The sequence below is a fragment of the Mobula birostris genome, chromosome 26, assembly GCF_030028105.1.
Source record: "Mobula birostris isolate sMobBir1 chromosome 26, sMobBir1.hap1, whole genome shotgun sequence".
In the NCBI taxonomy this organism is placed as follows: domain Eukaryota; kingdom Metazoa; phylum Chordata; class Chondrichthyes; order Myliobatiformes; family Myliobatidae; genus Mobula; species Mobula birostris.
This window is the reverse complement of record NC_092395.1, coordinates 7902127-7910990: the sequence shown is the minus strand read 5'-3', so window position 1 is coordinate 7910990 and position 8864 is coordinate 7902127.

Sequence of the window (8864 nt, the reverse complement as noted above, 5' to 3'; positions counted from 1 at the left end):
GGTTCTCTACGGCATCCAATGAATATACTTACTGAAACTCTGAGAGCTTTCCTCTGGCGTCATTGCTGAAATATTGATTATCATTTGCAAAATCAAATGTGCTCTTTTCCGGTACATCTTACGTTTCGCATTCATAAAACGCATCTCCTCAGAGCTGCGCAGACGTTCAAAAGTTCTGCAATAGTGCAAAGCCTCAGTAACAGCTTAAATTTGAAATTTTCAGTTTTTCTTTACTTTCACCCATAGAGAGTGAAATAAACACTTTGCTACTTCCTTCGATATGTTCTTAAACCACAAAACTGAATTTTTTACAAAGCAGGTGTTATATTTTTTTTTAAATACTCAGGACATCTTCAAGAAGCGGTGTCTCAGAAAGGCAGCATCCAATATTAAGGACCCCCAGCACCCAGGGCAAGCCCTTTTCTTACCATCAGGCAGGAGGTACAGAAACCTGAAGGCACACACTCAGCGATTCAGGAACAGCTTCTTCCCCACTGCCATCGATTCCTAAATGGACATTGAACCCTTGGACACTACCTCACTTTTTTTTAATATACAGTATTTCTGTTTTTGCACGTTTTTAAAAATCTATTCAAAATACATATACTGTAATTGATTTTCTTACTTATTATTATTATTTTTTTTTCTCTGCTAGATTATGTGTTGCATTGAACTGCTGCTGCTAAGTTAACAAATTTCACATCACATGCCAGTGATAATAAATCTGATTCTGATTCTAAATTCTTTTCGAGGATATACAACACAATGTTGTCTCAGTGGCCAATTTATTAGATAGACCCGAACACCTGCTCGTTAATGCAAATATCTAATCTGCCAATCGTGTGGCAGTAACTCAGTGCACAAAAGCATGCAGACAGGGTCAAGAGGTTCAGTGGTTCTTGAGATTAAACATCAGAAAGGGGAAGAAATGTGATCTAAGTGACTTTGACTGTGGAATGATTGTTGGTGCCAGATGAAGTGGTTTGAGAATCTCAGAAACTGCTGATCTCCTGGGATTTTCAGGCACAACAGTCTCTAGAGTTTACAGAGAATGGTTCAAGAAACAAAAACATCCAGTAAACAGCAGTTTTGTGGGTGAAAATACCTTGATAATGAGAGAGGTCAGAGGAGAATGGCTAGACTGGTTCAAGCTGACAGTACTGTAGCAATTTTATGTATTGCACTGTACTGCGGCCTCAAAAAAATACAAATTTCATGACATATGTGAGTGATGATAAACCTGATTCTGATCTGGGTCTCTATTGTGGACTGAGAGTGGGAAGGGAGCAGGGTGAGGGGAATCATGACTGGGAAAAGGGGAAGGGAGAGGGGAGGGAGCGGGAACGCCGGAGAGACATTTGTAGTTGTCATTAAGCCAATTGTTTGGAATCAGGTGACCTTTCCTGGTGGGGTGTGTCTGCACCCATGCCATTCCACTCTCTACCCTGGCATACCTTCTCTGCCACCTGTCGCACACTCCTCCCACAGCGCTCCACCTTCAGCATTCCCAATATCCTTTGCTCCCACCATTCTCTGCTCCACATTGACAAATGCAGTACTGTGCAAAAGTCTTAGACATCCTAGTTATACATATATATGTGCCTATGACTCTGGCACAGTACAGTACATTAACAGCACAGGAACAGCCTGATTTAAGAACACGTTTACTCTATATTACCCGATACAATGATTATGGAGTTGTCAAATGAATCACAGCAGTCAATCTTGATAATTCAGCCAAAAATTTGAAGAATTAATATGTTTAGATGCTGTAGGAATCATGGAGCCAAAGCCATTTGTATTCTCCAAGACCCAGTGTACCACAATGTCTCTTATTATTGGCATACCTGCTGTTAAACGGGTGAATATGGGAGCTGTGAGAAGGAAATCATTTTCCTCCCAGACACAAACAACACTAATATTAAAGATAAATGTACTTGCATGACGTGTGTGTGTGTGTGTGTGTGTGTGTGTGTGTGTGTATGTGTATGAGAGAGAGACAGAGATTAGGCTGGATGGCTATTACAAGGGGGCATAATTTAAAGGTGATTGGAGGAAAGTATAAGGGGGATGTCAGAAGTGATGTTTTTACACAGAGAGTGGTGGGTGTGTGAAACCATGGTGGTGGTAGAAGCAGATTCTGTACATTAAGGGCATTTAAGAAACTCTGAGACACCCAGTAGGAGGGACATGGCCAAAGTGGTTAAGGCATTCCACTAGCGATCTGAAGGTCGTGAGTTCGAGCCCCAGCCAAGGCAGCGTGTTGTGTCCTTGAGCAAGGCACTTAATCACACAGTGTTCTGGACGACACTGGTGCCAAGCTGTATCGACCCTTGCCCTTCCCTTGGACAACATCGGTGTCATGGAGAGGGGAGACTTGCAGCATGGGCAACTGCCGGTCTTCCATACAACCAAGTGAAGACTTTCCAGGCGCAGATCCATGGTCTCGCAAGACTAACGGATGCCTTTAGATGTAGGAGGGAGGGATTAGATTGATGGAACCAATTGCTGTGATGAATAGAACTGTCCCAGTCCTAAAGTTCCTCTTGTGTGGAGAGAATTCAACCTGATGAAGGATTCAACATTCTTTCATCTAAAATTCCTCAACCTGCATCTTTCCCACCAAGGCAGCCAGGCCTGTAGAGTGTTTTTCAGCACTTTATTCATGTTGACGAAGATGCACTTTGCATTTGTCATTAGAGTTATTAATTCAAGAGCGACATCATCCCCTGATCTACAGATTAATGCAAATGAGGACCTAATAAAATTATTTATTGAGCGTAAATGCCACGGGACTTTGTAACATTACCAGATCTTATTACAGTAAAATTATACCCACAAGCTTCCAGCCGTATAATGTTAAAATAAGCTTGTATTATATTACTAAGCTGCCATTTTACCTTTAGCTTTGAAAGAAAACCTCAAACGCATTCACAGTAACGATAGTGTAGTGGTTAGTGTGATGCTGTTACAGCTTGGGGTGTCAAAGTTCAAAGTAAATTTTATTATCAAAGTACACACTCTGTATGTCACCATATACAACCCTGAGATTAATTTTCCTGCGAGCATACCCAGCAAATCTATTGAATAGTAATGAATGCAGGATCAATGAAAGGCAGAGTTCAGAGTTCAATTCAATGTCACCTGTAAGGTGTTTTCTACGCTTGCCCCTTGAATCATACTGGATTCCCCCGGGTGCTTTGGTTTCCTCCCACATTCTAAAGGTGTACCGGTTAGGAGGTTAATTGGTCATTGTAGCTTGTCCTGTGATTAGGGTAGGGTTAGATAGGTGAGTGTTTGGGCGGAGTGGCTTGTTGGGCTGTATCTATAATAATATATAAATATAATTCAACTTAATTACACCATCTAATACATTTGTATTGAAATTGCTTTTAGTAAAATAGCAAATGGATTGGGATGTAATTCCAAAATGATAATAAAATTGTCAGATTATTCCACAGTTCAGTAGATGGGTCATCAATTATAAATCAGCAACTTTGCTTTGCTATAAATAAATAATTAACAAATGAGTTGTAAGCTTCAATTTGCTAATCTTTCCTACGTGACTTTCTTGTCATTTATATTGTTTGTGGTACGGGGGGGGGCGGGTGCAGAGTGCATCTCTGTCTGGTACGGTGGGGGTGCAGAGTGCATCTCTGTCTGGTATTGGGGGGTGCAGAGTGCATCTCCGTCTGGTATGGGGGGGTGCAGAGTGCATCTCCGTCTGGTATGGGGGGGGTGCAGAGTGCATCTCTGTCTGGTATGGGGGGGGGGTGCAGAGTGCATCTCCATCTGGTACGGGGGGTGTGCAGAGTGCATCTCTGTCTGGTACCGGGGGGGTGCAGAGTGCATCTCTGTCTGGTATGGGGGGGGGGTGCAGAGTGCATCTCTATCTAGTACGGGGGGGGGTGCAGAGTGCATCTCCGTCTGGTACGGGGGGGGGGTGCAGAGTGCATCTCCGTCTGGTACGGGGGGGGGTGGTGCAGAGTGCATCTCCGTCTGGTACGGGGGGGGGTGGGTGCAGAGTGCATCTCTGTCTGGTACAGGGGTGCAGAGTGCATCTCTGTCTGGTACGGGGGGTGTGCAGAGTGCATCTCCGTCTAGTACGGGGGGGTGGTGGTGCAGAGTGCATCTCTGTCTGGTACGGGGGGGGGTGCAGAGTGCATCTCTGTCTGGTACGGGGGGGGGGTGGTGCAGAGTGCATCTCTGTCTGGTATTGGGGGGTGCAGAGTGCATCTCCGTCTGGTACGGGGGGGGGGTGTGCAGAGTGCATCTCTGTCTGGTACGGGGGGGGGTGCAGAGTGCATCTCTGTCTGGTACGGGGGGGGTGCAGAGTGCATCTCCGTCTGGTACGGGGGGGGGGGTGCAGAGTGCATCTCTGTCTGGTACGGGGGGTGTGCAGAGTGCATCTCTGTCTGGTACGGGGGGTGTGCAGAGTGCATCTCCGTCTGGTACGGGGGGGTGTGGTGCAGAGTGCATCTCTGTCTGGTATTGGGGGGTGCAGAGTGCATCTCCGTCTGGTACGGGGGGGGGTGTGCAGAGTGCATCTCTGTCTGGTACGGGGTGGGGTGCAGAGTGTATCTCTGTCTGGTACGGGGGGGGGTGCAGAGTGCATCTCCGTCTGGTACGGGGGGGGTGCAGAGTGCATCTCTGTCTGGTACGGGGGGTGTGCAGAGTGCATCTCTGTCTGGTACGGGGGGTGTGCAGAGTGCATCTCCGTCTGGTACGGGGGGGGGGTGTGCAGAGTGCATCTCTGTCTGGTACGGGGGGGGTGCAGAGTGCATCTCCGTCTGGTACGGTGGGGGGGTGGGTGCAGAGTGCATCTCCGTCTGGTACGGGGGTGTGGGGAGGCCACTGCGCAGGATTGAATTAACCTGCAGAACATTGTAAACTCACTTAATGATTCAGGAAAAGCTTCTTCCCCTCTGCCATTAGATTTCTGACTGGACGCTGAACCCATGAGCATCACGTCAGAACTTCTTTTTCTATTTTTGCACTACTTATTTAATTTAATTTAAAATATATATATACTTACTGTAAATCACAGTTATTATTATTATTATAGCAAGGTACTGCTGCTGCATTACAAAAGAATGCACGACATTTGTCAGTGATCTTACACCTGTCTCTGATTCTGGGAGGTTGGTGAGAGTGTGGGATGAGCTGCCAGCGAAATGGTGGAACCAGCTTTGTTTTCAACATTTAAGAGAAGTTTGGATAGGTACATCGACTGGAAGGGTATGGAAGGCTCTGGTCCTTGTGCAGGTTGATGGGAGTAGGCAGATTAATAGTTCTGCATAGACTAGATGGGCCAAAGGGCCTGTTTGTGTCCTGTCGTGTTCTATGTCTATCTGAATCACAGAATCTGCAAAAGAATTCAAATTGAACCTCAGTTTACAACACATGAAGATGGAATGTGAAATGCAAATCAAAATTAAATTTAAAATAGGAATGAAATTAATGATTGAGATCACAGTAAAAGAGTAGAGGATAGTCGGTTAGTTTGCACAGTGAGGTTTGAGTACTTACGACTGGAGGTATAGTACCTTAAGTGCTGGGGTGGAGATACATCTCGACCAAAGGAGGTGTAAGGTGCTCCTTCCCTCTGCTAGTTGCAGGCCACCCTTGGGCAAGGTGTAGCCCCACCTTCCCTGGATCAGGGTCACGTGAAGCCATGGAAACAGGTAGTGGATGGTTGTATGAGCAGCTGGTGCATAGCACAAGTCCTCAGGATGCGACCACTGACGCCAGGCAGACAATCTCTGATGAGTATTGATAATGGCTGGGGTCACCTGTCTTGTAAAGACACTGCCCAGAAGAAGGCAATGGCAAACCAGTTCTGTAGAAAAATTTGCCAAGAACAATCATGGTCAAGAAAAGACCATGATTGCCCATGTCATGTGACATGGCACATAACAAACGAATGAACGATATGGTATCTGTACTTATCCAGATTATTCCTCTGGTATTTCATTTACTGGCATTAAACAAATACTTCAAGTTCAAGATTATTGTCAATCAACCATACAACATCTATACAACTAAACAAAATATCGCTCCTGAAGGGCCAAGGTGCAAAATATGTACACACGCAGTACACATATAGTTACGATCCAACACATACAGTCACAAAATAATATTAACATGGCCCTGAGTGGCATGGCCTGCAGATTGATGTAGCATCTTCAATACGTCGGTTGGTAGGGAAAGGTGGAATTCAGCTTGCTTTCCGATGGAAGCGAGGAAAATGGGAAACTACAATGCCCGGATTACTTCCCCAGAATTAACCCACTCTTTCTATCCGTAATCTTAAACCAGGTTTCCAAAGATGGAGCTAAGCTGGCTGCCTGAAAGGAGGTGGGTCCCTATTGGCTTGTTCGGGCAGTAGTCTGACTATATGATGTGCTGCTTGGACAGGGACTGAGCAGGGAACTCTCCGTTTCTGGGCGCGGTAAGCAATACAGAAGAGAGATATTTAAGGGATGATCATTTCACCTCTGCCATGGACCAGTGAAAGGAAGTGTGTAAAAATTCAGAACCAACAGATTCTCCAAAGATCTCATCCCAGGGAGAGGAAGGGTCATCACCTAGAAGACATAGGAGGTTGTGTGGTGAAAGCTGCAAGGCCGTGGAGGCCACAGGGCCAAGCAACGTGGTGATGTGACCTTGAAGCTGACACCAAGAAGATGGGCTGCACCTGAGATAGCTGAAAGACTGGTCAAGGACAGAGGGCTCTGGCGAGATGCTCTTGGTGGCCTTTGCCCCGGTAGGGGTGATCGGATTAAGTAATTAAGTAAAGTGATCAGAATCAGCATCAGGTTTAATATCACTGGCATATGTCATGAAATTTGTTTTTTTGTAGCATAAGTACATTGCAATACAGAATAAATAAAAACATTATTATTATTGTAAAATACAGTGAGAAGTATGTACATATATATATATTTATATCTGTATTAATCTATATATAAGTTAAATTATCTAAGTAGGGCAAAAAGAAATAAAAAGTGGTGAGGTAGTGTTCGTGGGTTCAATGTCCAATCAGAAATCCAATGGCGGAGGGAGGAAGCTGTTTCTGAATTGTTGAGTGAGTGCCTTCAGGCTCCTTTACCTCCTCCTTGACAGTAGCAATGAGAAGAGGGCATGTCCAGGGTGATGGGGTCCTTAAGGATGGATGCTGCGCACTTGAGCATCGCTCCTTGAAGATGCCCTGGACACTGGGCAGGTTAGAGCCTATGATGGAGCTGACTAAGTTTACAACTTTCAGCAACTAATTTGAATCCTGTCCAGGGCCCCCCCCCCCTTTGCGTGTCCATTCCAGGGCAGCTCACTCACCTTTGGGCCCCACTGGACACTCGACTCTCACCTGTGGCGCCAAGTAGTAGTCAGCAGACACACCCTGGTACACTGCTCCGACAGGCAGGCTCAACTGGGTGAGGATAGCTGGTGGCCTGATTTTATAGTGAGATAGGGGCATGCCTGAACTAGCATGTGAAGTCAGCTCTGGTGGACTGGGCGATGAAATCAGCAGCCAGGAAAGCGGTTCTGTAACTCTTCGTGGAGAGTGAAGGGCATGACAAGGTACCGAAGAGGTCATGGTCATCTACTGCAAACAAGGAAGACCCCAGTTGTGATGACTAGTCATACCGCTGGACCCTGCCTTCTGAGATTGAGAAAGTAGAACTGTCCCAGTTCAACATCTTCTCCACTTTAAGCAACCTGCTGCACTGTAGGATACGTTGGACAGCCAACACACACTAGTCACTAGACATTGGATACTGGAGGCCGGTCCTGAAACGTTGACTCTTTATTCCTCTCCATAGATGATGGCTGACCTGTTGAGTTCCTCCAGCATTTTGTCTGTGTAGTTATGCACTTAATGATGAGTCTTCGACCTTAAGCATTGTCTCCGTTTCTCCTTCCATGGCAGCTGCATGGCCTTTCCAGCGTTCCTTGCATTTCCAACTGTTCTACTTCCACAGGGGGCTAAGGTAATTTAGCATGGCCCAATTGAACTACGCCATTTTTTATAAATTCCACCGGATGTGCGACGGCTTGGTGTGACAACTGTTCTGGCCAAAGCCACAAGAAATTGCAGAGATTGCCAACTAGTGGATTAGTGCCGCAGCAACAACCTGGCACTCAAGGTCAGTAAGACGAAAGAGCTGATTGTGGACTTCAGGAGGGGTAAGACGAAGGAACACATACCAATCCTCATAGAGGGATCAGAAGTGGAGAGAGTGAGCAGCTTCAAGTTCCTGAGTGTCAAGATCTCTGAAGATCTAACCTGGTCCCAACATATTGATGTAGTTACAAAGAAGGCAAGACAGCGGCTATATTTTATTTGGAGTTGAAAAGATTTGGCATGTCAATAAATACACTCAAAGACTTCTATAGATGTACCGTGGAGAGCATTCTGACAGGCTGCGTCACTGTCTGGTATGGAGGGGCTACTGCACAGGACCAAAAGAAGGGGCAGAAGATTGTAAATCTAGTCAGCTCCATCTTGGGCACTAGCCTACAAAGTACCCAGGACATCTTTAGGGAGTGGTGTCTCAGAAAGGCAGCATCCATTATTAAGGACCTCCAGCACCCAGGGCATGCCCTTTTCTTACTGTTACCATCAGGTAGGAGGTACAGAAGCCTGAAGGCACACACTCAGTGATTCAGGAACAGCTTCTTCCCCTCTGCCATCTGATACCAAAATAGACACTACCTCACTTTTTTTTAATATACAGTATTTCTATTTTTGCACATTTTTAAAAAATCTGTTTAATATAAATAATTGATTTACTTGTTTACTTATTATTGTTTTTATCTATTTATTTATTTATCTATCTATCTATCTATCTCTGCTGGTTTAT